This window comes from Anser cygnoides, chromosome 3 (genome assembly GCF_040182565.1).
Source record: "Anser cygnoides isolate HZ-2024a breed goose chromosome 3, Taihu_goose_T2T_genome, whole genome shotgun sequence".
In the NCBI taxonomy this organism is placed as follows: Eukaryota; Metazoa; Chordata; class Aves; order Anseriformes; family Anatidae; genus Anser; species Anser cygnoides.
The window spans coordinates 15,500,436-15,524,758 of NC_089875.1; the positions used below are offsets into that span (position 1 = coordinate 15,500,436).

At 38.7% G+C, this 24,323-nt stretch overlaps 1 long non-coding RNA gene across 3 annotated transcripts in view; it reads left to right on the forward strand.

Annotated features, from left to right (window-relative positions):
- LOC106044717 (uncharacterized) overlaps nt 1–24,323 on the forward strand; it is a 492,161-nt gene that overhangs the window by 77,079 nt on the left and 390,759 nt on the right. For all 3 annotated transcript variants that reach the window (XR_010830074.1, XR_010830075.1, XR_010830073.1), the window contains exon 3: nt 13,298–13,413. This is a non-coding gene — a long non-coding RNA (uncharacterized lncRNA). The remainder of the gene's footprint in view (nt 1–13,297; nt 13,414–24,323) is intronic.

Consider the following 24,323-nt stretch of genomic DNA (forward strand, 5'->3'; position numbering starts at 1 on the left):
GGCATGATCTGCATCAGAGTGAGGGATTGGAGTGTGAGGTTCACGATGCTTGGGTGGGGCCAGGAGAAGCAGTGGGATGTTTAAACGTGGTGTAATGACCATTAACATTTTTGTTGTTGTTCTTGTTGTTTTTGTTTGTTTTCCTCTGGAAAAGAGCTGAAATAAGGAGAGATTAAATGATGTGCACAAGGTCATGTCAGGATCCTGTTACAGAGTCAAGAACTGAGTACAACTCTTCACGTCTCATGTATCTGAATGAAAGACTTTTATTTGGTTATGAGATCTTCTTTTGATCATGTATATGATGTCATTTCAGTCATAGCAGAAGGTTATGTGATGGCCACTGAACTGAATGTTTCACTTTTATAGTTCTTGCTCACTGTTTGTATGGGAATTAACTTTCTTAATTCCTCTTCTCCTTTCCATGTTGTTTCCTGTACCTAAATTGTACCCAATTGTGCAATGAAATTACACATTTAGAGAAGCTGAGAAAGGAGGAAAAATTTTGCAAAACTGCTTCCCCAAGAATGAATAATACTTCATGTATGTTTAAAAAAACACAACAACAACAAAGCGCACAACCAATGAAACAAAAATAAAACCAACTGAACAAAACTTTTTCATATTAAGCAGGTACAAAATACAAAGATTGGGATTAGGGGAACATAAATTGTTTGCATAATGTAACTGCTAATGATGCTTTATTTTTAACACATGAAGTCCTTGCTGTTTCTAAACAAAGATCACATAAAGGACAGAATAAATTATCATAAAGCAAATAAAATGGAATGGAAAGTCTTGCATAACACCTAATATGAAGTCTCAAAAACATGACTTCAAACATGACATTTTAAAACAATTCAAAATAATTCATTCGGAGTTCACTCGAATTCAGTTATATGTTAAGTCATTTTTAGAAAGTCATTTCCATTTAACTACTTTTGCATATTGCAGATTGTTACCTAAGGAAAAAATGTGTAAGATTTCTTGCTGATGATCTAAAGAATGTGAGTAAGATAGCTGGCAGATGGCTTACAGATATCATTCTGAAATATCTTATACTGACAAATAGCAACGGTGTGTATAATTAGTACTTTGCAGATGGTATGCAAAATGATCTGCATTGTCTTAGTACAGAAATTCTTTTTTTTTTCTTTTTTATTTGACCGACTATTTTTGAGAGACAATTCTGAAAACATGGCTTGTAGTGCCATTCAGAATAGACCCAGCTGTAGCTGAGAATGTATTCCCCATCTGGTTCTCTTTGAATAGCGCTGAGGTTTTGGGGTCCTGGTTCATGTAGAGAGTGTGCTGCCACAATGTAAGTAACAATGACACATAGGTAGATTATATTAGGCTTACATAAATTTTGCAGAATTCTAAAGAGATGAGATCCAGAGGCAGGGTACAGCGGAGTCAGTTAGCTTTTATTTCTTTGAATTTAATAAATTACCAGTTATTTTCAGGCATGCAATGCATTTGCAGTCTAAAAGTTCTTTCCGGCACAAATGATTGTATTTGCGTCTTCATAATGTTGATTCTTGATGAAGTTTTTTCACCCAGATATTGGCAAAGGCAACTGGCAAAAATAGACTTCGATGGCCTCTTACTGTAATGATGCTACTACCATTTTTTGGTGTTATAATACCAGTAAAGAGCCTTCATCACTGATCAGTGCCCATTGTCTTAGGAAATAGTTCACACAAAATAATTTTCTGCTTTAAGGAATTTTCTACCTAGTGTAGATTAGAGGCTACAGGTGAGCACATCCAGCTACTAGAGAGACTGAGAGGAAACAGGAAAATGATACTTTTATTGTTTTAGTGTATGACTTTTTGCATATACCATGGCTGAGGAGAATACACGGTTTAGAGGGATGAAGACATAAGGCACAGTGGTACAACAAATTGAAAGATTCATTTGAAAAACAGAAAAACAACAACAATAGCAAATAAATGATGGCAGGAGGGGTCACAAACCGAATAGGGACTGGAAGTAGTCTTTTAACAGGTAGTAAAAGATTATAGGGAAAGTGTGCTTTATGAAGTATTTTAAAAGAGAAAGAAGAAAATTATTTTATGACTTTTGTGGTAAAGAAAGTAGTCCATAGAAGGATACAAAGTGAAAAAGCTGGTGTAGTTGAATAGATTGGCTATGAATATGATTTCAGTAAGCAAAATGGAAGTGAGATTATGGAAGTGATTTTTAGTAGCATGACAGTAGCTAGACAGGAAAGATTATAACTGAAAAATCTTATGCAAGAAAGCACTGCAGAATTTGGATGAGAGCTCAGAATTGGAGGTTAGACAGGGTTTTATCATCCTGAATAACAAGCGAAGTGGTGAGTTACAGTGATCGAAAAAAGAGGAAGGGCTTGTGGAATGGACAGGTCAGGAACTCTTTTTAGGTTTTGTTGCACTTCATGGCTATCAATCACTGAGAAGTTGGCTGAGATAATGAGTATTCGTAGGAGACAAATATGGAGTATACGCAGGTACTTGAGGTTATAGCAAGGTGAAGATATCTGCATTTCTGATTTCATGTTAACCTGGGATATGCTTTAGAAGAACTGGCTCCTTGCAAAAATGAGGGGAGTTAGATGGAGTTAGACAAATGCACTTGGTGATAATATGAGAGTAAAGAGAAAAAAAGAATAAAATAACAGAAACCAGAGAATTTGGTACCAGGAAGGGTATATATCAAACCACATGAAAATGGAGTTCTTGCTTGAATATTATGAAGCAGCCATTAGGGACTAGCTCTGCAGAGCATGTGGGCAAGAAAAGCAGAACCTAGGTAAGAAGGGGTTGAGGATGAACGGTAAAAAAGGGATTCCTGACATCCAGTAGCAGCAATGTATTGAAGGGTCTTGGAAGTGAAAGGTCAAAGAGAAATGTGACAAAAGGAAAGAGACAAATGAGGTCATGGGTATGGAAAGAGCAAACATGCTGCAATTGGAGGGGAAAAACAATAGGGGGGAGAGAGTGATTTCAAAGGGAGAAGAGCAGCAAGACTGACTCACTAGGACATGTGAAGGATTAGAGAAGAAAAGCAAATGCTAAATTCTTCATCTGTTGGAGGAAAGAGAGGAAAAGAAGAAAGGAAGCAAGTGAGGAAATAAGAGGTCATAATGTATTGTGTCAGTGCTCCCTTGAAATAAGACACTCAGCTCCTGTGCAGAAACAGGAGCTGAAGTGGGAATATCTGTTTGAGCAGCCAGAAATAGTGAAAAGTTTGCAAGGATTATAGAAACGTGCAACAAGATCCTCAAATGACAGTCCTTACAGTGAGCATGCTGGAATAGACCAAAAGGACTTGTAAATTCAATAGCCAAGTTTTATTAGAACAGAAACTAAAAGGAAATCTTTGAAAATAGAGAAAACTTCAGCTGAGACAGATAAAAAGGGGTTGTAAACAAATCTGCCCCTTTCTCCTCTGCTCTTGCAGGGCAGTAGTCTTCTTTCATGCTTGCTTCTTAACAACTTGGAGTGCTTCCTCAGAGAGCTCTCTGCAGGTCGTTTGGTGTCCCTTTATTCCCATTACATCTGAGGCATGGTCGTGTGTCTGTTTCAGGTAACATCAGTCTTTGCTGGATTCTGTGGATCTGTTTCTTCTGGTTACAGGATCTCCATGCCAACATCTTGCACTCCACAGATACTTTGCTTCCCACAGCCTGTACACTTGCTACCAGAAGGTCCACCTGACCCAGTTGTACTCTGAAAATAAATGCATACAACGACAGCAAAATAATCATCATCCATGACAACATAGGATTTTGTTCAAGTGAAAGGAGAGATTTGCTTAATGAGTTAAATGCTGACAGGACAAATTCATAGTATACATCTGATCTTGTTTTTTCTATCAGAAATGTTGAGAATGAAGGAAGGGGATCGTGAGGTTTTACTGGGATTGCCAAGTTATAAGATGAAAGAAAGGAGGAAAGAAGTGATAGTCAGGCCTACGTCAGCATGCAAGACCAAAGAGGAATTAGTCATCAGGGTGGAGAAGTTCACAGTGCTGGAGCATGGAAATTGGTGCCACCCAGGGTGAGAGAGTCCAAGGGAAGGGTAGGCAGAGAAGTCAGAGTGGGGAATCACTACTGTAAAAGAGATGAGAGGCAGCAAGAACAGTGTGTCCTGACATGCTGCAATTATTGGAGTGGGAGGACTGAATAAAAGAGATGAGGAGCCATTCAGTTGTGGGTTGTATGGGTCATGAGTGTGAGAGCTGAATTCACCTGGGATTACAAGCACAGGTGGTGGCAGGGAAAAGGAAGCATATGATGGAGAAAGTCAGTACTGCTCGGAAGCAGACAAAGGAGAGAAAGGTGTTTGAGCAGCAGTCAATGGCAGAGAACCTGAACAGACGAGTTTATGGTACGTGTATATGATCTGATGTGAGAGCAGACAGCTCTATAAGGGAGAGATGCTGCATATTCAGGTAACGAGCAGTGCTAGATAAAGCTGAAATGTCTGTAAGTGTTGGCCATCTGCTGTCAAATACCGGTATGCACTACAGGTCTTATAAGCCTGCAGTCATCCTTTATTATCCTTCTCTGCACTGGCTTTACTTTCTGTCATCTGTCATTAGACAGGGCAAGTAGCTGATGGCATGTATTTCAGCAGTAATGAAATCTGTTTTGGAAACAAACCAGGACCAAGGTGGATAATGTGGCTCTGCTCAACTAGAGGGGAAGACATACAAGAAGTGACTGAGGTCACTGGGCCTGTTCAGCCTGGAAAAGAGGAGGCTGAGGGGAGACCTCATCGCGGCCTACAGCTTCCTCACAAGGGGGAGTAGAGGGGCAGGCGTCGATCTATTCTCTTTAGTGACCAGCGACAGGACTCGAGGGCATGGTGTCAAGCTGCGACAGGTGAGGTTCAGGTTGGATATCAGGAAGAGGTTCTTCACTGAGAGGGTTGTGTACTGGAAGAGACTCCCCAGGGATGTAGTCACGGCACCAAGCCTGTCAGAGTTTAAGAAATGTTTGGACTATGCTCTCAGTCATATGGTCAGAATTTTTGGGTAGACCTGTGTGGTGCCAGGAGTTGGACTCGATGATCCTTATGGGTCCCTTCCAACTCAGGATATTCTATGACTCTGTGATTCTAACTCACATGTACGCAGGCATCCAGTACTGGAGTATATCTGTTCAGAGTGAAAACACCTGGAGAAAGAGCTGACAGCTAAATAAGAGTAGGCCTCTCAGTCTGGGAGATGAGGAGGACCCTAGGAAGAGCCACCTGAAAAAACTATGTTGGGATTGCATGCTTCTTGGAGAGGAGAGACAATTCAGTAGAAAACAGTGTGTTAGATGCAAATTATAGCAGTCTGGTTTTGACAGCAGGTTCAATAAACCTGATTGATTCACCGCCACCCACCCCAGCATGCAGTCAGAGCATTATATTTTAATACTCCTTTGTAGCTTTCTGCTGCTACAGTTATACCCTCCTCCACAATATGAGGTCAGTTGGATTTATTGCTCACTGAGAGTGAAATGACCACTGGAGATTGAATATGTTTTTGGTTCTTCAATGTCCAGGTCTAATGTGCACAATTTTGCTGCTATTATTCCTAGTGAGGATGAATATACCTGTGTTGATTCTGGCATTTAGCAGAACTTCAGAGAGCTGTCAGAACAGCACACCCAGGAAGATATCCTCTCCTAGCTCTTCTCTTACACTCATGTGGGGTGTAATGTCTTGGGCCATTCTTGTCAACAGATATCAGCATCTCTTCAGCCAGTGATACCTGTTGCTCAGCCTCTCCTTGAATTCAGATGGACAGCTTTGTTTTTCCCATGTCTGACTGTGTTAAATGTGGTCTGCACCATTATTTACAATGGATTTAATCTGAGCAGTGAGTAGACTTAAGAAGAAGCCTGAGAACTGCCTTTGGGTCCAAGAATCTATGGGAAATGCTTAAATTAACTTGAATGACATGGGATTATCACATACATTCTTGAGGCTTGCACAGGGATATTTTCCCCAGTTTGTGGTGCATTACTTTATAGAGTGATAAACTGTACATCTTTAAATATTACTTTAGTCATGTTAAATATATTGGGCTGCTACAGTTCAACAGAGTTTGATCATCTACAATTCTAGTCTTCACTTGCAGATGGTCCATTTAAAGCTTCCAGGAGACTGCCAATTAACTGAATCCATGATGTGGCTGGTTAAACTGGTTGTGAGTGCATTTTATATTGATCTGATATTCTTGATTCAGTAACAACCACTGTAATAGCATGAGTGTGCCTTTGTGGACTGCAAAAGAAATGTTAAAATACCTCAGAGTCACATACAACAAAACAGAAATAGTTGGCATTTTTAAAAAGTTTGTAAATATACTGGAGCACAGAACAAGGCAAAGTGATGACTTCATTTATTATATGGAGACTATGTCTAATGACTGAAACAATTAAAAAGACACTAGAGAAGAAGGTAATGCTCCACTTTGGTACATTAAACCTCTTGTTTATGTTTCTACTTACTGGGTTCTCAGTGTTTGCTGTGATTGTATTCAGATTGGGAATATTTTCTAGTTCCTAGCAGGGAAGAAAATGATAGAAACACTCTTTGACTGGGGAGTGTCTCAGACAAAAAATAGCTTAAGATGTGTGTGGGGGTGTGGCACTGAACGTCAAAAACTGAGCCTCTGAACTTCCAAGCAGAAATCTCCTACTTGCTAGACACAACCAATATGGGTTGATTTTAAATTTTGAAAAACTGGACTAAACTGAAACAGCATGGCCTGACTCTTCCTCTTAATAAAGGGATGTGAGACAGACCCACCAACATGGAAAGCAATTGTATGTTGTGCTTCCATGCATAGACTACTTAGATTGGGAAAAATGGAGACTTTGGAGCATGGAAAGAGAGAGCTGTTAGGACAAAAAAAAAAAAAAAAAAAAATCCCCAGAGGAAGAAGTGGTCTCAGAAAGAAGTGGTTCTGCAAATTAGAAGTGGGTGGTTTTACCCTCCTGGGCAGCTGAACACCACCACATCCGCTCTCTCTCCACCTCCTCACAGGAAAAGGGGCAGAAAATATGACGAAAAAGGGCTAAAGGGTTGAGATAAGGACAGAAAGATCACTCAACTGTTATTGTTATGGGTAAAACAGACTCAGCATAGGGAGATTAACAAAATTTATTACCTATCATTAACAAGGTAGAACAGTGAGAAACTAAAAACTCCTCCTTCTCCATACACTCTCTTCTATCTCCTCCCCCTGAGTGGCTCAGGGGAATGGGGAATGGGGAAAAAAGCAAAAGATTCTTCAGCCATATATATATATACACACGAAGAACAATGAGTGAAGAATTGTTTGCTATACAGTGAGAGAGAGAGAGAGAAAGCGTAATCCATGCATAGCTAGGAATTGAAATGAATGGCTTTTGTTGGGATTTAGTAGGCCTGGGATGTTGACCATTTCAGCAAAGGCAAGATGGCTAACAGGACTGAAGTTATGTAAATAGAAATTATCATTTCCGAGATGGGAACCCAAAGAGCTTAATCTTTTCAAGCCTGGAGACCAACTAATTTCTGTCCCACAATGCTGAAAGAGCTGGCACATGAAATTGCAGGACTGCTGGTGAATATTTTTAATAAACCTCAGGGGAGAATGGATATGAGTACAGAATAGCAAATGTACTACCTTTATTTAAGAAGGGATGGGAAAAGTGATGTGGGAAAGGACAGGCCATTAATCTCACCTCAGTTGCATGCATGACTTAGAACAAAGTTTGAAGGAAGGACTAATTAAGACACATGAGAAAATGGGCAATGGGATAAAGCATAACCTGGCTTTACCACAAATAATCTAAAGGAAAGGCAGGCACCTGGCTTTTTTGTCTCAAAGAAGAGTGCTCAGAAATTTGAAAGACTGCTTCTAAGCACCTACTCTCTGGAGAAGATTCTTAATTATCACTCCTTAGAGGCTCAAACTTCACAGTGGTTGTACTCAGCATTTCCCTCCAGACTTCCCTAAAGTTTCCTGCTGAACAAACTGATTTTTAGTAGTCATTTAAAACATAGTTATGGTTTCCTCTCTGCATACCAAACACCAAAAGCTAGATGCAAAGCTAAGGCTTACTATGATGTTAAGATGTTTTATATGTTTTTTACTGCAGTATTTTATTTTTTATGTCACTAATTGTTTTGTGTGTCTGCAGTTGAGTGTCCTTTCAAAACAAGGACAGTGTGTACCGAACCAGCCAAAGCATCGAAATAATTTTTAGGGAGGCTTAATTTGGTTCAAAACAAAAAGTCAGCATTTAACATTTCTGAAATGCTTCTTAGGAGCAGCCCTCGATCTACATCATTAAAAACAACCAGTTGGTCAAGTAAGCAAAGTGAAGAGAACGTTTTTCTGTAAATGTCAAGGAATTTAATTGTACTATCCCAGAATTACTTAGAATATGTTTAGATTATGGATATTTTTATGACTTTATTTTGTTGTAGTGTCAAGAGAAATCATAAAGGAAAGTCAGCTTGCATTAACTGCTATCTCAGTCTGCTTGTACTCTTCAGTTGAGCTCAGGCATTTCGACAATACACTCATCTGCAATACCACTGTGGCAACCTTGGCTGAAGCATGCTTGGTACAGCTGGATTTCATGTTGTATCATATGTTACTTTTCTTTTTCCTTGAATTTCTAGATCTATATGTAAAAGTAACCATATATACTGATAGAGATACAGAAAGTAGAGTGAATGAAATGCTTCCTGAAAATTGCTGTAATCAGCAAAAACATGCTAAAAATGTCTTTCCTTTAAAACTTAGTTTACACTTTTTGTTCTCTCTGTAAATGATCCTTATACATTTTGATATGCTTAGGATATTGCCTCATCAGAGAATGTTAATTGTGAGATCCTTATAGCCATTAGAATTTCAGGACATTGCTGTGTGAAGCTAGGGAAAGTATCAGCCAGTGGGCCTCATCTTCTGTCTACCTTATGAAGCCTCCTGAGAGGCTTTCAGGAGGATTTGCACATGATACCCCTATGCATTAAGTAGGTGTGGCTTTTATATCTAACTCGTGCTCTTTGCAGAAAACACTAAATACCAAGGAACAGGACTGGTACCACCCGAAGGCCCTGCAAAGTCAAAGAACTGTGTGTCCTGTCTTTCAAAACACCTCCCATAAGGAATACAAAAGAACGAATGTGTATGGGACATTCAAACGAGTGTCATCACTATGAAGTGGGTGAAAAAACTAAGCCAGAAGAAATATGGAAAATGGAAAATTCCATTATTATGGTTTAGTTATGTTACCCTCAGTAGTCCATTTCAACAGTTTCTTTACATTCAGATAGAATGTGATGACTGAGATATAAAGATCTCTGAGTCTGATGTAAAGTTTGGGTCCCTATTTGCTTATCTCCTTCATTTTTACAACTCTCTTATTCAGTCTAGACTTTATTGTTTTTGCTTGCTTGATATTTTCTTTAATAGAGTGAGAACTGTGTGAAAACTTAAGGGTTGATCCTCCTGAACTTGGGAGATATTCAGATATGAACCAAATCTTGCTTTGAGCTAAATTCTGTCCAGATTAAAAAAAAAAAGGAAAAGAAAAAAAAGGAAAAAAAAATGTAGTAGTCGATGTTTTCTGTCATTACATCCAGTACCTAGGATGATTGGCAGCAAAATTTAAAACACATCTTTATGTACCAGTTAGGCAGCTCAGTAGTGATAATCTGAATATTGCCAAGGTGGCTCCTAAATTCATTCTGATTTTAGAGAAATTACTAATTTCAGCAGTATGTAAAGCATTTAAGGTGGAAAAAGGGGATGAAGATGCAGTATTACCTTTTGTGGTGAGTTGGCCCCAGCCAGATGCTAAGCTCCCACATCGCGATTTCCTCACTCCCTTAACACCAGCAGTACAAGGGCAGAATAGAAAGATCAAAAACGAGAAAATGTATTGGTCAAGATAAAGACAGTATAATATTTGAAAGTAAGAGAGGGAAAACAAACAAACACAAAAATAAGTGATGCAAAGAAGAGCACTCACAACCTACTGGGCATCTATTATCAAGGGCAGCTTTAAGTACCCATGTCCTAGCATTTTTGTCTCTTCAAGGGTCTTCCTGTTGTTTCTGTCAGATAAATACATGCTAGATTTCTAATCGTAGTGGAAATGGCCTGATATAACTTGTTTTTAAATTCTGACTTGTCTTTGTTTGTATCCCTTTTCTTTGTAATTTATTCTAGAGAATTTTTCAGATTTACCTATTTAGAATGGTCAATACCACTCAAGAAATTAAGCACTTTATGATGATCTTACTTTTAATTACCATTTCACTTTGAAATGCTAACTCTTGTTGTTTCTGTTCTACTATGAGATTGCTGGAAGAGAAAGAATGAGGCTCTTCGATTCAAATCAGTTCAAACCTCCAGGAAGTCCTGTTAAAGACATGTACATATGTATCACACAAACGCTTGTATTTGAATGTTTTGTATTTATACCTGGGCATTGGCTTGCATGGCTTTAAGGAATAGTATAATCAGAATAAAGGGACACAGCAATAACCCATAATCCATATAAAAAATATGGATCATACTGTGCCAAAAGCTATTGAAATTAAGTCATAAGGGAGATACAAGGATGAAAATTAAATTTGTACTATAGTTGCAGTTGTGGTGTAGCTATGTATCAGGGCTGTACCTGTATGCACACCTAGTGCACTCGACTTACTAATTCCCTGGGTAGCCCAGGATCTCATTGATATAGAAGTGTTTGCCTAGATGTGACTAGCAACTTGTTTGAGACCATAGATTGACTTGAGATGAGGTGATTTCTGACTTGTAACCACTGCCTCAAAAGTATTTGACTATTTGCTACAAAAGCTTTTCAGGTAGAAGTTTCAGAAAAAGCCCTAGAGGCTCCCTCAGGCAACTCCTGCTGAGTCTAGAGCAATTTGTGTGTATCAGTGCGCCAGTGTTAATCAGTGTAGGAACTGAGTGGAGCACCTGGCTGTACTAGAGAGTCTGGGTGGTTTCTGCTACAGAACTGACCAAACTGGACATAGGTAAGATGCTTGTAACTAGCTACTAGAAACTGTTTTTGTAAATATGGAAATGATCACAAAGGAGAACCTTTTGTGCATAACAAAGATAGACAGAAAAGCCTATGTACACATCATGGGATAATAAACAGTGATGTAGCGTGCATGCGCTGGAGCAGTCAAACAGGACTAGGCCAGCTGGATGTAAGAAATCTTCCAAAGAGCAGTTCAGGGAGTCTCTCCCAGTTCCTGTGAACTCACGGTTGAAAGGGCACTTGTGAATGAGTCTCTTGTTGCTTTTTGGAGAGTAACTGACCCATCCTATTCAAGAGATTTGATTATCTATGTAGGCATTACCCAATGCAACAGTCTCAGTAAAATAGTATGTTGTTGTTGTTTTTTAAACAAGAACTCTGTTTTCACCTGTGTGACAATACGGACAGGTATCATATAATTATCCATCACAATGAAGTGAGGGTCTTTGCTAATATACTGAATGCTATTTGGCTCTTGAAATATTTACCCATGATAGTATTGACCACTTGACTAACTGCATGCCTAGCATCAGTGGAAAAGTAATCAATATTTGTTGAGTCCCCAGGGTCCCAACTGTTATTCTGAAACCAAATTACCTACTACAACTTGCTGAATAAAGCTTACATTATTTCATTCTGAAAATATTATTCTACCATGTTTCTTTTTTTTTTTTTTTTTTTTTTGCTGAGTAACAGAGTATGTTATTTGTAACTAAGCCCTCAGAGAATGGCGATTATTCTTTGAGTGCTAACCCCCTTCAAAACATGGGTGATGGATAGCTGGTGAAACTGTGATGAGGAGGCCTGTTTTTTACTAGAATAATTCTGAAAACAAATCCAAAAGGCACTAGAAGAATGTTAAATAACAAAGGAAAGTAGAAGGTGAATGGTAGAACTAATGGAGTACAAATCCAAAACAGAGCCATGGGCTCACAAAACCAGTCAAAGAAATTGAAAAAAATTCTAGTGCTGGCTTCACTGGTAATACAATAGAGAATTATTACTTATTTATAGACATTAATTTGATTGATATTATTAGTATTAGTTAGTATTAATGAAACCCGAGGGGGAGGACTTTATTACAAGAGTAAAAATTATGATCATGAAGTAGCAAGTGAGGAAAAATGGGAGAGGAAGTGGCAAATTGTGCCGAAATGGCATATCCTGTTGCCAAATGACTGGTACCTTAGAGACAAAATGTGTCCGACATTTGCCAGTTTCTGAAAATTGAAACTGTTACTAGCCATAGCTAAATTTATTTGCTAGGAATTTGGGCAGAAGAAAAATAGGAAGGATAACTGGGAACTGCTTTGGAATATTTCAGTAAATGTCTACAAATTCATGATCAAACCCACAGTCAAGATGCTCTGCATGACAAGTTCTCATGTTAAAGAAAAATGACCTGGCTAGAGAGGAAATGAGAGCAAGCTTAATTATCTTGTTTCCCTGGCCAAGGGGCAGATATTGGCCATTTTAAGCCAATCAGTACTTTGCTTAGTTCACTCTTCACTTACATAATTTAAGAAGTGGAAGCCTGATTCAGTTAAACATAACTAACTTCATGAACACATGAAGTTAGCACTCTGTAAGGAATAGGAAGGGCCTAAAAGAATAGAAAAAAAAAACCTTGAGTCACATGTCTCTCACCCCTCCCTCCCCCCCATCCAGTTTTTCATAGCACTACATGCATGTCCCCATGTGCTTTATTGAGACTGTTATAAAATGGATACTGGAGTCTCATCTTTTATAGAAGGGGAGGTGCTACTCAGAAGGTTCTTAAACAGCAACATATTAAAGGTAAATATTTTACATCCAGAGATCTAAATAACTCACAAAGAACTTTTATGGATCACTGATGTTGTTTTTTTTAGTATTTTTTCAAAATTATAAGAAACATCCCTGAAATGAAAGAAAACAAGTATGTAACATTTAAATCACTAAAACAGACCATTCTGGGTACTTCTTGGCCTGTCAGTCTGGTGTCAATCCCGGACAAAATAGTTCTAGATGCTTTGCTTTAGAAATGTCTGTTACTATTGGTCCTGATGAATTGAAAACATTGATGATTTGATGAGACAATGCATTGATACTACCAAAATTTCTCATTAAGATCTAAAATGACACAAAATCAAAATGTTCTACAATGTATGGATGAAAAATAGCTAAGAGGTGTGTCTCAAACTTGAACTGTAAACAAGAAGTCATTGAGAAACGAATCCTGTCTGAAATCTATTTCCTTTTGTCTCTTTCTAGTGTTGGCTTAACAAGATTTGTACCACTGGTGAAGTTCAAAGGTGACACAAGTATTGGGAATATGACAGTTGCTGGAAAAGAGAAAACTGCTGGTGCAGAATGATCTGAATTGGTTGGTATGTTGAAAGAGCAAAGAAAATCATGTTTTACTGTGATTTTTTTTTTCCCCAGTAGTGATAATGACGGTAAGGATAGGGAGAATTCCCTTGTGGCAAACGACAATGGAAAAGTCTTGAAACTCCTGTGGAATATCACCTGGATGTGAAATCAGCGTATTGTTGTGACTGAAAGATCTCATGTAATCTTGCCTATATAGAGAGAGAATTATCAAATTTGGGGTATAGAAGGTATGTCATTTGATATATGTTCCATATATTTTTAAAAGGAATGTAGTGGTTTCACCCTGATGGACAGATGAACTCCACCACAACTACTCTCTCGCTCCCCCTCCTCAAAGGGGAGGGAGGGAGAAGAGCAGGAAGGGAGAAAGTATGATGGGAAAGAAAAAGGCTCACAGGTTGAGAAAAGGATAATTTAATTAGAGGGAAAAGAAACAACAACAACAAAACAAAGATCATACTGTTGTATTGACTCATACAACAGAGTTGTGATCAGACACACCTTCATGTGTCTCCCAGTAAGCGATCTGTGCCATATGAGGAAAATGTTGAAAATGCTTCAAATGTGGAAAAAAATCCAACAAAATTCCAGCTCTTGACTGGCCTCAGAAATATAATTCATGATAAATTAGTAAAAGGTAAAAGTACAGCAAGAGAAATTGCACAATTTACATTCTTCAAATGGCTTGAGTTTAGAAGGTTAATATACAATACTTGGAGACCACACAGCGTGGTGTCCCATCACAGAACATTATCAAATGCTACACCTGACAGCCTGTGAGGTGAAGCTCAAGAATTTATCATCCTTTCACTAAAAAATCAGAATGGATATAAACGAACAATAGAAAGGGAGAAAATCAACAGCTATAATGGCAGTAAGATTAGAACTAGCACTTCCAGGAGGATTACTGTTAAAGTCCACTAGATTTTAACAGTAAATGCCAAGGTTTGGGGTTTTGTTGGAGATGAAAACCCTAAGCTATTTTCTTCACTGTGATGACCTTTCTGTTGTAATTTTCCTTTGAGCAAATTGATAATAGGAAAATAAGAGGGAAGATAATCTCACCCTGATACGCTCTGCCCGGTCACTGTCTTGCTCAAGATTGTGTTTTCAAATGAAAAAAAGAAAGCCCTTCTTTCATTTGAAAACTCATGAGCTATTTAGCATTAAATCACAGGAGATACAGCAACCTGAATGACTCCAGTAGTTTACATTCTGTGAATAATTATGCTTTTCCTATGAGAAAATGAAGGTATTACCTGGTTTAATATGTTGCTTCCTAATTCTAGGAGAGGTTTGCCTTTTTAAGCTTTATTGCAAAGACTGAAATGCTCATTCACTCTTTCTTTTCCCCCTACTCCACCTGTCCATCATTTTTATTATGTCATTAAGAGAACTAGATATATATTAGCTGCTATGGGCTCAGATACAAGGTGATGCAAAGGAAAGAGGAGGTATCTTCATCTTTGAGTTATATATATGATGACCAAAATAAATACTTGAATTTCGTCTGCCTGTAGACTTTCAATTGTGCTTACAGATAAAATAAATACTAAATCCCTTTCCTTACTGCTGAAGTCAGGATGTGTCCATTTGCCATATAAGCTGATCTATGTTTGAATATATGTACTGATTATAGCATTGAATTGATAGTGCAACTGTGTTCAAAAAGACAATAAAGGCAGAGTCCTAGCAATTCTGGCAGTAAATCCAGTCTCATAATAATGTAATTATTTAATATAGTCTTCTTTTGCTAGGCCTTGATTCTGTTTAAAGGAAAATAATATATTCCTCTTTTGTTCTGCACAGCAACAGAGCAAGTTGAGGGTAACAGAATGTTCTATTAACTGAACTAACAGAGCAGCTCTTTCTGCTAAACTTATATAACTCTTTAGAAACACCACGTGCTGCTTGTTCACTTCCAGTCTATCTCCTAATCATTCTAGCAAGTCAAGTAAGGTCTCTTCCTGCTTAAAGGATATTTCCCTACATCACAGTCTTGAAGCCTCACTTGCTGCTAATTGCAGTGATTGCAAATGTGTTGACACTAAAGCTTGTTGAATGCTGAAAAGAAACCTGCAAATATTTATTTGACTTAGTAAGCACATGCGTTTTCACAGTGTTCACACCCTTTGGAGATTTTCTTTTACTCACAAGCTTAGTGCCATGAATGGTTGCAAAGCAATGTATTTTGAATAAATATTGCAAATTTCTGGAAAACAAATTTCAAAATCATAACGGCAAATATTGCTGAAAAACTGGTCTTAAGCAGACTGTTAAGACTTACTGAAGTTGGTATGATATTCTGTAAATGAAATAGCTTGTGAGTTTTCAAGAATAAGAGAGATCAGTGAATTTGCCAGTTTGCACCAGCAAAAACTTAACTGCTAAGCCATATCTGTAGAGCCATCTGGGCATCATTACTTGAGATGTGCACAGTTTGTCCTTGGGGAAATGAGGGATTTAAATGCCAAAATAAATGTACTGTGCTACGGTTTAAAGTATACACTGAATTGTTTTAACATTCTCATCTCTTTCATTTTGAAAACTGCAGAGCCCTGCAGTGATCAGTTTATTAGTGAACCTTTGTGAAAAATAGTGCTCAAAGGATTCCTATTGCTTTGTGTCTTCATTTTCTCAAACATCCTTAGATATTTTCCTTACAGGATTTGTGTTCTCCGTGCTATGTACTTGACAATATAACAATAAGAATACAAGCTAATGGGGTTGAAACGGAAGAAAGATACAGGTGAGGAGACAACAGTAAAGAAGGGATACAATCCTAATTTCTAAATAAGAAAAGGGGAATAGATGATTTTGTAATTTTTGGCTGGTCAATTTCACACTTTTGCATACAAATCAGGAAAAGATGATAAGTTATATGTTATATATTATATAGCTATAGAACCTACTGTTTAACTGCCATTTCACCTCTGGTCTGCATTACATTTAAAACATGATTAGGAATATTACCCATAAAAGCTAAGCACGAGAACAAGGTCAAGCCTGAGAAATAAAATTACCTTTTTCTTTCAATTCCTCTTTAATGTATAAATTGCAATGTTAGGGGAAAAACGGAATATTATGTTGAAGCTTTTTTGTAGCATTTAATCTTAGACTGCTCTTTAGGCTCAATATACTGAATCCTACTTTGATGAAGTTACTTAAAAAAAGAATGATAAAAATGTGCTGATGCTCAACCTTATAGAAATACTATTGCAAGCTTAGACAAGCAGTTGTCCATTTTATACTGGTGCAAAATATAAGATGTTGACAAAAGAATTCAAGGCAAAAAAAAAAAAAAGGAGTTAAATTCCTTTGAAAAAAATAGTGTGGTTGCCCCATATTTTTTCTTTAGATGCTTCCCTTTCTTTTATCTCAGTCGCAGCTATTTAAGGTTGCCATGTGTTATTAGAAAAAAATCTTAGATCAGTTTATTGCCAGTGTGTACAGCTTTCCCCAAACTATTATAATAAGAAGCCAAATCACCTGCAATGTTTGAAAACAATTTGCTGCTGATGTGTGTGTATTCACTGTCTTACAAAATGCAGGTAATTGTTTTAATCGTTTATTTAGCAGTATCTGATTAAACATGCAGACATATCACCATAATTAAGCTAGTTCTGTTCTGAACTTGGTATAAATGAGCTCAGATGTTGAGGTCTAATCATTGGTAGTTGAAAGCACTAGTGGCATCTGGTGAGACAAATGGATAAATATCTTACAGAAGCCTGGGAGTTGGTGAGGTTACCAGCTTCATAGAAGACTATCATTTTGTCATTAACTGGTGTGAGCAACAGTGTATAACTCATTTACAGAACTCTCAAACTATGAACATTTCCTTCCCCTTCCTTCTCATTCCCCTCCTCCCCCCAAGTGATGTGCAAAGTTCTAGTAAGAGACTCCATGTGCTGAAGACCATACCTTTGAAGTATACAAGACAGGCAAAGTGTGGCAGAAGGGAAGAACTGTTATAACTAATTTACAGGAAACTGAAGCTCAGAGATGTTAACTTTTTCTAAGATCAGACAGGAGGCTGGAACTGTGAATCAAGGTAAGTAGCTTAAGGACAGGATGTTCTTTCTGGATTTGTTTTCTTAAATATTGGAGAGAAAATGTTTGTGATCTCCAGATTTGACATAGCAGGGATATTTCTCCCCTTGGAAATCTCCATGGAAACGCATCATACAGATTGAAATGGAGACTGCAAAGCAAAAGCAATACAGCTCTGGGCTGTTTAACTGTAGCAAAGAATTTTCTATGCAGTAACATCTCCTTAAAAGTGGATTAGGATAACTGTGAATAAAAGGAGCATCTTTGTCGAGGGCTAAAACAGAACTTTTGTCATCAGTGAAATGCCGTGGCAATGTGGCACCTATTCTGTAAGGGTTATCAGATTATAAAGGCTGAAAAGTAGGACAAATCCAGAAGAAAAATCACTCTTATAGTAAGCCAGGTTTGTTTAATGCACCTGTAGGATGGCATCATGATTGTTCCTTGTATGCACATTTTGTTGTGTATTTCTCTGGATGCCCAGCAGCTAGTGGAAAATGCAGAACCCTCAACTGATTAATTTGCAAATGGACTTGGGATTTCTCTACATAGAATGAAGGTTTTGATTCCTAAAGGTTGTCTGTCAGTCTTTTTTTTCAGCCTTCTTTTGGAATCTTGTGGCATAAAGGCCAGGCTCAGCCTATTCTGGGTAGAACACCACAAAGAGAAATTTTGCAGTTTTAATATTTCTAAGACTTCAAGGTAGAGTTAGGCATTGTGGTCCTTTTTATGTAAAAGTAACTAGTTCAGAGACTAATGCTGCTTCTGTTTGCCCATACATCTTAATTTCCGTCATAATTTTTAGGTCCTAAGAAATGTAGATTTGGGCCTTTTCTGTTCTAAACTGACTGTGCAAACTTTTTTCTGAGTTGATGGTGCTGCTTAGTCAGCTCTACCAAGACAGAAATATATGCATATGTGGTTTACATATGTGATACATTTATTTACCTTCAGTGTTATCCTATTATGCTTATATTCTGCCCATAAAATAATGGCTAATAAAGTTTTCCTTTAATTAGTACATTTTGATTTGATATTTTCTAGCTCATTTAAGACATGCAGAATTGCCATTCGCTTGTGTTTATTTTCTTTTTGCAAACTTACAGTTAAGTTCCTTTACTGAGAGACAGTGTGAACTGTTAATACCAGTTTGCTTTCTAGCATGCTGTCTTGCATTTTAAGTTATGCCTAAGAGAACTCAGAGTAAGAACTCTGAGTATATATACATAATATATATATACTCATATATATAATATATATACTCATACTCTGAGTATATATACATTATATATATATATAAAATAACTCAGATTAATAACTCAGAGTAATTTCTTCTCAAAAGATACAGCTGATATTTATGTAGCGGTCTTGATTCTGCAGATACCTGTGTGTTAAATCCTTAATACTCCTGCATTTTAAATTCCTACATTCAAGTGCTGTTTTCTGAAGCAATGGGGTCTTTGTACATGCCAAAGCGTGTACAAAGTGATAATGAACACATAATCACTCTAGGAAGCTTAGAAATCACTTTCATTACAGGAAGCTACTTAAAAACATTTTAAGTCCTATATAAATTACCCTGAATTAATGAGACTTTCACTGAAATAGAACTGACATCCTTGCTAATGCTAAATGGAAGCACGATTGTTAGTCTAATACACAGAGTAAGAAATCCGTGCATTATAGTTTAAGAATATGGGGCATGCGAGACTCTTGATAATATACTCACAATCAAAGGAGCTGTATTAAAACATTTTCATTGTCTGTCCTCTCTTTCCCCCTGGGAGGATGCCTGGTGTAGCAATGTTGTGTCCAGGCACAGATGCTGTGCCACTATGCCCAGCCAGCACACCAATTAGACTTAAATGGGGCATCACTGCTGTGAGCTTTAAGGCGCCACCTTTAAGGCATGAGGGAAATTCCTTTGAATTTTAAAGGAGAATAGGCTATTGTCACTTTCTTATTTTAGGCACACAGACTGTGTAATCAGGGGAAGGACCCTCCAACAGAGAGCAAGTGAGAGCAAGAAATTAAATGTAAGTGGTCTGAAATTCCCCTTTAGAAAAACTCATCTGTCTCCATTGGCTATATGGTGATCCCAGGAACAGCAGGCTCTGAGTCAGTCAGCTGAAATGGGAGGGTGAGATATTCTTGACTAGAGCTAGAATTTACGTCAAAACATCCTGGTGAGAGAATAAAATCTTTCCAGTGGTTTCATTAGTTCAAGTGAACCTGTAAGTTGTGATACAGCAGGAGGCCACCGGACTTCTTTTGGCTTCAGACAAGAAGCTTCTTGAAGCTGCTGCGTTCCTGTTTGGGTCTTCCCGGACTATGAGGGAGACACATCTGTGAGCACCGCTGAGTGTAGCTGGGCCAGCAATTGCAGGACCTTCACTTTCTCACTTGTTTTGCTGTCAGTTAGGAAATGATAGAGTTATTCTGAAAGCTGTGCTTGCCTTTCCACAGAACAATTGAAATTCAACCCCTTCTTCTGGACAGTCTTTAACGAGTCAAGAAATCCGAAATTTTTGGTGGAAATTGTGATTCTTCTTGGGAAGGCTTTTGGGAACACACGATTTATAAGAGAGAAATAGGGTCAGGAAAAAGCAGAATTTTGTCTCTTAATGGCCAAACTGTTGAGCATTCTACCAGAGAAAGCATTTTCCAGCCTGTACCTAAACTTTTTCCTGTCTCTTCTCATTGGTTTTCCTGTCTTTTGAGACCTGTCATTCTACAGTTATTCACTTTCCCACAGGGCAGGCTCCTCAGCCTCTTTTACTCCATGGACCTTTGCAACATGCCCTCCCCCCCCTTTTTTTTTCCACTTTCTTTACAGATGGGTTAGGTTGTTTTTGCCTAGCCTTGCAGCTGTTAATATTTCTCTTCATGGGAAATTTCTCTGGCTTTTTTTCAGTCTCATGTTGTTTTTGTGGTAACTTGCCCAGAGTGGGAGTTGGAACAAATTCATTTTCCTGAAATGTAGTTATGGGAGGGCTGCACGAAAGGATGAGAGAGAATATGAGAGGATCTCCATTACTGTGTTTATAGCTACCTGTCGCTATTGATCATTAACCAATCTTGCTAGAAGTATGGCTTCAATTTTCTTTTTTCAATGTGGATTAAGCAGTGTTGCCAACACACATTTTTCTCTGTCAGACTTTACAGTAAGTATGTAGCACACAAAAGTTTGAAAGCCATCTCCTCAGATGCTGTTTAAAAAGGACTTTTAAATGACTCAGTCACAGATTTCATGCTCGCTGGCATTGAAAAATTAGAATTTAACACTTTCAGCTGACTTTAAAGGCTGCAAAAAGGCTAAAATGGACAGCAGAATTCAGCTGTGTGAAAGACAATAAAAGGAGTAGAGAACGGTGAGGAGATGCTTACTTTTGAAAAGGCTGGAACTACAGCACTACTTAGCATACTGTGCATTGTTTTAAAAAAAGAAAGAAACAAACAAAAGCCAGAAAACAGCACGTCTCTACCTGGGTCAGGATAGCAAGGCAGCTGAGTATTTTCTGAGGTCAGCAGAACCCCAGGCTTTTACCTGCACTAAGCACCTACACATACTGAAGGAAAATAGGTGAAAATGAACTCAGAGGAAACAGGCAAGTGACTGGGGAGACTGAGATTTGGAAATGGCGCTTGAAGAGTCTTATATAAAATGTCCAGAATAGAGGGTGGCAAAATCAATAGGAGGAATGGTGTGTGTTCATACATTGCAGGGGGTAGCCATGGGAGTTTCTGTGGTCTGGATGTTTCCTATTTCACATTCATTGGGCACTTATTTCTACTGTTTCTAAGGCCAGAACCTAGTACTCCATGTAGGAAAAATAGGCAGCAAGCAGCCAGAGGTGGCAAAACGTTGGTGATCTTGTGGCTTAGCCAGACACTGGTGCTGCAAGGTAGGCATCTAGCTGCTGCCTCGTCGGGGCGAGAGCTGGGCTGTGGGTGGGCAGCTGGCTCACAGGAGTGGTGCCAGCTGATATCCCCCTTCTCTGTGCTGCTTTGGCTGACTGGATCTCTCCCACTCTGCCTCTTTCCCCTGTGGCTCCCTGTATGATGACAGTAGTTGCCTGGCCTCAGGCGGGTTCCTCATCCATGTTCAGCAGCTACCGAGCTTTGAGCCGATGCTGGCTGGTCACGTTAGAAGGTAGCTGGTCCCCTTTGAACTAGCAGGTGCACCGAAAATATTGTCTGAGCATAAGCTGAGGAAGTTCAGTGGCCTCTTTTGTAGGACTTTCCACCACAACCCACATGGGAACCAGATGATGTTATTGGGTCATGATCCCTCACCAGGTATTGCATATAAATTATTTAAGAAATATAGGGAGGAAAAGGTGGAAGCAGCATGGGAGGCACTTCATTATCAAGAGCTGAGGAAGAAAGAGGGTGCAGTGCTGACACTTTTTGCCATTGCATCTGTCTTGCAGCTTGCAGCAGGCTCCAGACAGCGCAGCTGTCTCTGTTTTTATGGTGCTGCAGTTTGTGTGTGAAAATCACTGTACATTCTTGGCCCCTCCTCCTATCCCCCTGCAGTTAGGGTTTTCTACCACTGGTTTCTGCGGGGTCAAGGACGCACTGCTGAGTTGTGTGGAGAAGCTTAAGACATCAGGTATGCATGCAGTAGGCACACCTACCTGTCAGGCTTTCCCTCAGAAAGAGCTGCCCTGTCTGCTCTCCTCTCTCTGTAAATAAAATAAAAATAGAACTCAGGCAGTATGTGAAAGGATTAATGACATTGTCTGAAGCGATATCAATGCTGTGTACAAACTGGTAGCATGCCAGTAGTGAAATCAGATTATTTAGTAAACTTTAGTAGTAGCATTTCAAGATGATGATGCAAGATTTCATCACAAAGTAAAAATAGTTAACTCAGATGTCTGCACTCCTGCATATTGCTCAGCTAGTATTTAGGTGTAACATGTATATGCTGCACCTGCGATCCAGCAGAGAGAAACCAGGTTCCAAACAAAACTCCACAAATAGCTGAAAACTCTCTCCTGAGTTTAATAGGTGTGGTCCTTTCAGTCTTTCAGGTTTCTTTTATTTTTCAGGGTTTTTTTTGTTTGTTTTTTTTAAGTTTTGGGTTTGGTTGATTTTGCCACATGGCAACAAAGGTATCCTCCAGCTGCCTTCCAATAAATGAGAGTTAATGTATAGAATACTGTGAAGTGTTAGCCATCTTTGTGGAGCGATCTCCCTGCAGGACAGCATGTGTAAGAAAAATGCAAGCCAAAGATTCAAGAACATACAAAGGAAGATGAAACCTGCCCTCACAAAGAAATAATGCTTCAGGTGAAAGGAAATGTGAGAAGTTACGCCATGTACCAGTAAAAAACTAAAGCTTATAGCGACAAAATAAATAACATTAAACCACTGAAAATTCTAGTAAATGCACAGGTTATTTCAGAAGAAGAGGTCCACCTATAAATTTGGAAAAGGCAGTTTCCTTCACATTGTAAGAATGAATGAGGGAGGCAAGAGTGGCATGAGATCAAAGGGCACTTACAGGGTGTACTAAACGAATGAGGGAGAGACAGGCAAGACAGAAAGCAGGATCAAAGGACACTAATGATAAAGAAGCTCTGCTTGCCATCTCCTATAAAGAAACACAGTGAGTCAGCAGAAGTTCAGAGAGTATTAAAAGAAAAAATCTAAAAGGAGATCACATTAGAAGCAAGCTACATGTATTTCCTGACCATCAGAGGATGAAATAATAATGGGATGTGGGCGACATTCAAGCACAAGTTTGTTGACTGCAGGTGCCTTTGGCTTGCAGCTATGGATTGAAAAGCCTTTAAGGGAATAGTCTGAAAGAAGCTAAAGCAGCCAGTGCATTAAATGATGGTCTCATTAGGGAGCTTGGTGGAGCCCTGTCTAGTGCTTTGAGTTCAGATCCGTTCCTAGCTAATGCCCTGCTGTAAGTATATAGAAATGGTGCACTTTTTTTCCCCCCCCTCTTTTTTCTTTGGTTTTCCTTTAGGTTGTTTCATTGAAAGGATAGTGAAAAGCAGCTTCAAATCATACTCTGAAAGGGTACTCAATTAAGGATATAAAAAAACCTGATTAGAATAATTAGGAAATTGCTCAATATAATACATTTAGATACTAGCTTTCATCCATCAGTTTCAGAGGTCTTTATGTGTAGTGTACATGGCATATCCTTACTGCTGTTTCTCAGAGGCCTGTTTGTGCCTAAGTCAGTAAGTGGCATGTGTGGTGCTATGCCACAAATCCAACAGAAATCTGGGAATATAACTCATATCTGAGGCTTGAAAGAGAGGGGGAAATGTGTCATTTCAGACAGTTCACAATAGTGTGTTATGCATAGTCTAGAAAAAGCATTATTGCAGGTGAACATTACCAGCTACCTTTAGAATGGGGAAAGGAGAAGAAAAACAAAAATAAAAAACAGCATCAAAGTCACAATTCTCCCCTGAGAAATAGATTTCAGTATCTTTATGCATCTCCCATCACCGGCCTTGCTAGCAGTGTAGTACCTGGTCAGTATGGCATGGCAGGAGACAGAAAACAACTCGGGAAATTCATTGCACTGTTCCTTGAAGTAAAAGGTGTGTTTTCCATTGTCCTGGGAGACGGATGGGAGAGGAGCTCCTGCAGCCAGCCTCTATATGTAGTATCCTGTACAGAGTATTCACTTTATAGGCTGTACATACCAGAAGGTGGCATGGAGCACTCAGTAACAGCAAGACAAGGGACTTAGGGCCAGGCTCCTCAGTTGATGCAAGTCCATATAGCTGAGGATCTTCTCATCTCTTGTACTAAATTCCACTAAGTCTTAAGACTTGCCAAAAGGAGTGAAGCTTACCTTCTGTCAAGCTATTTACTG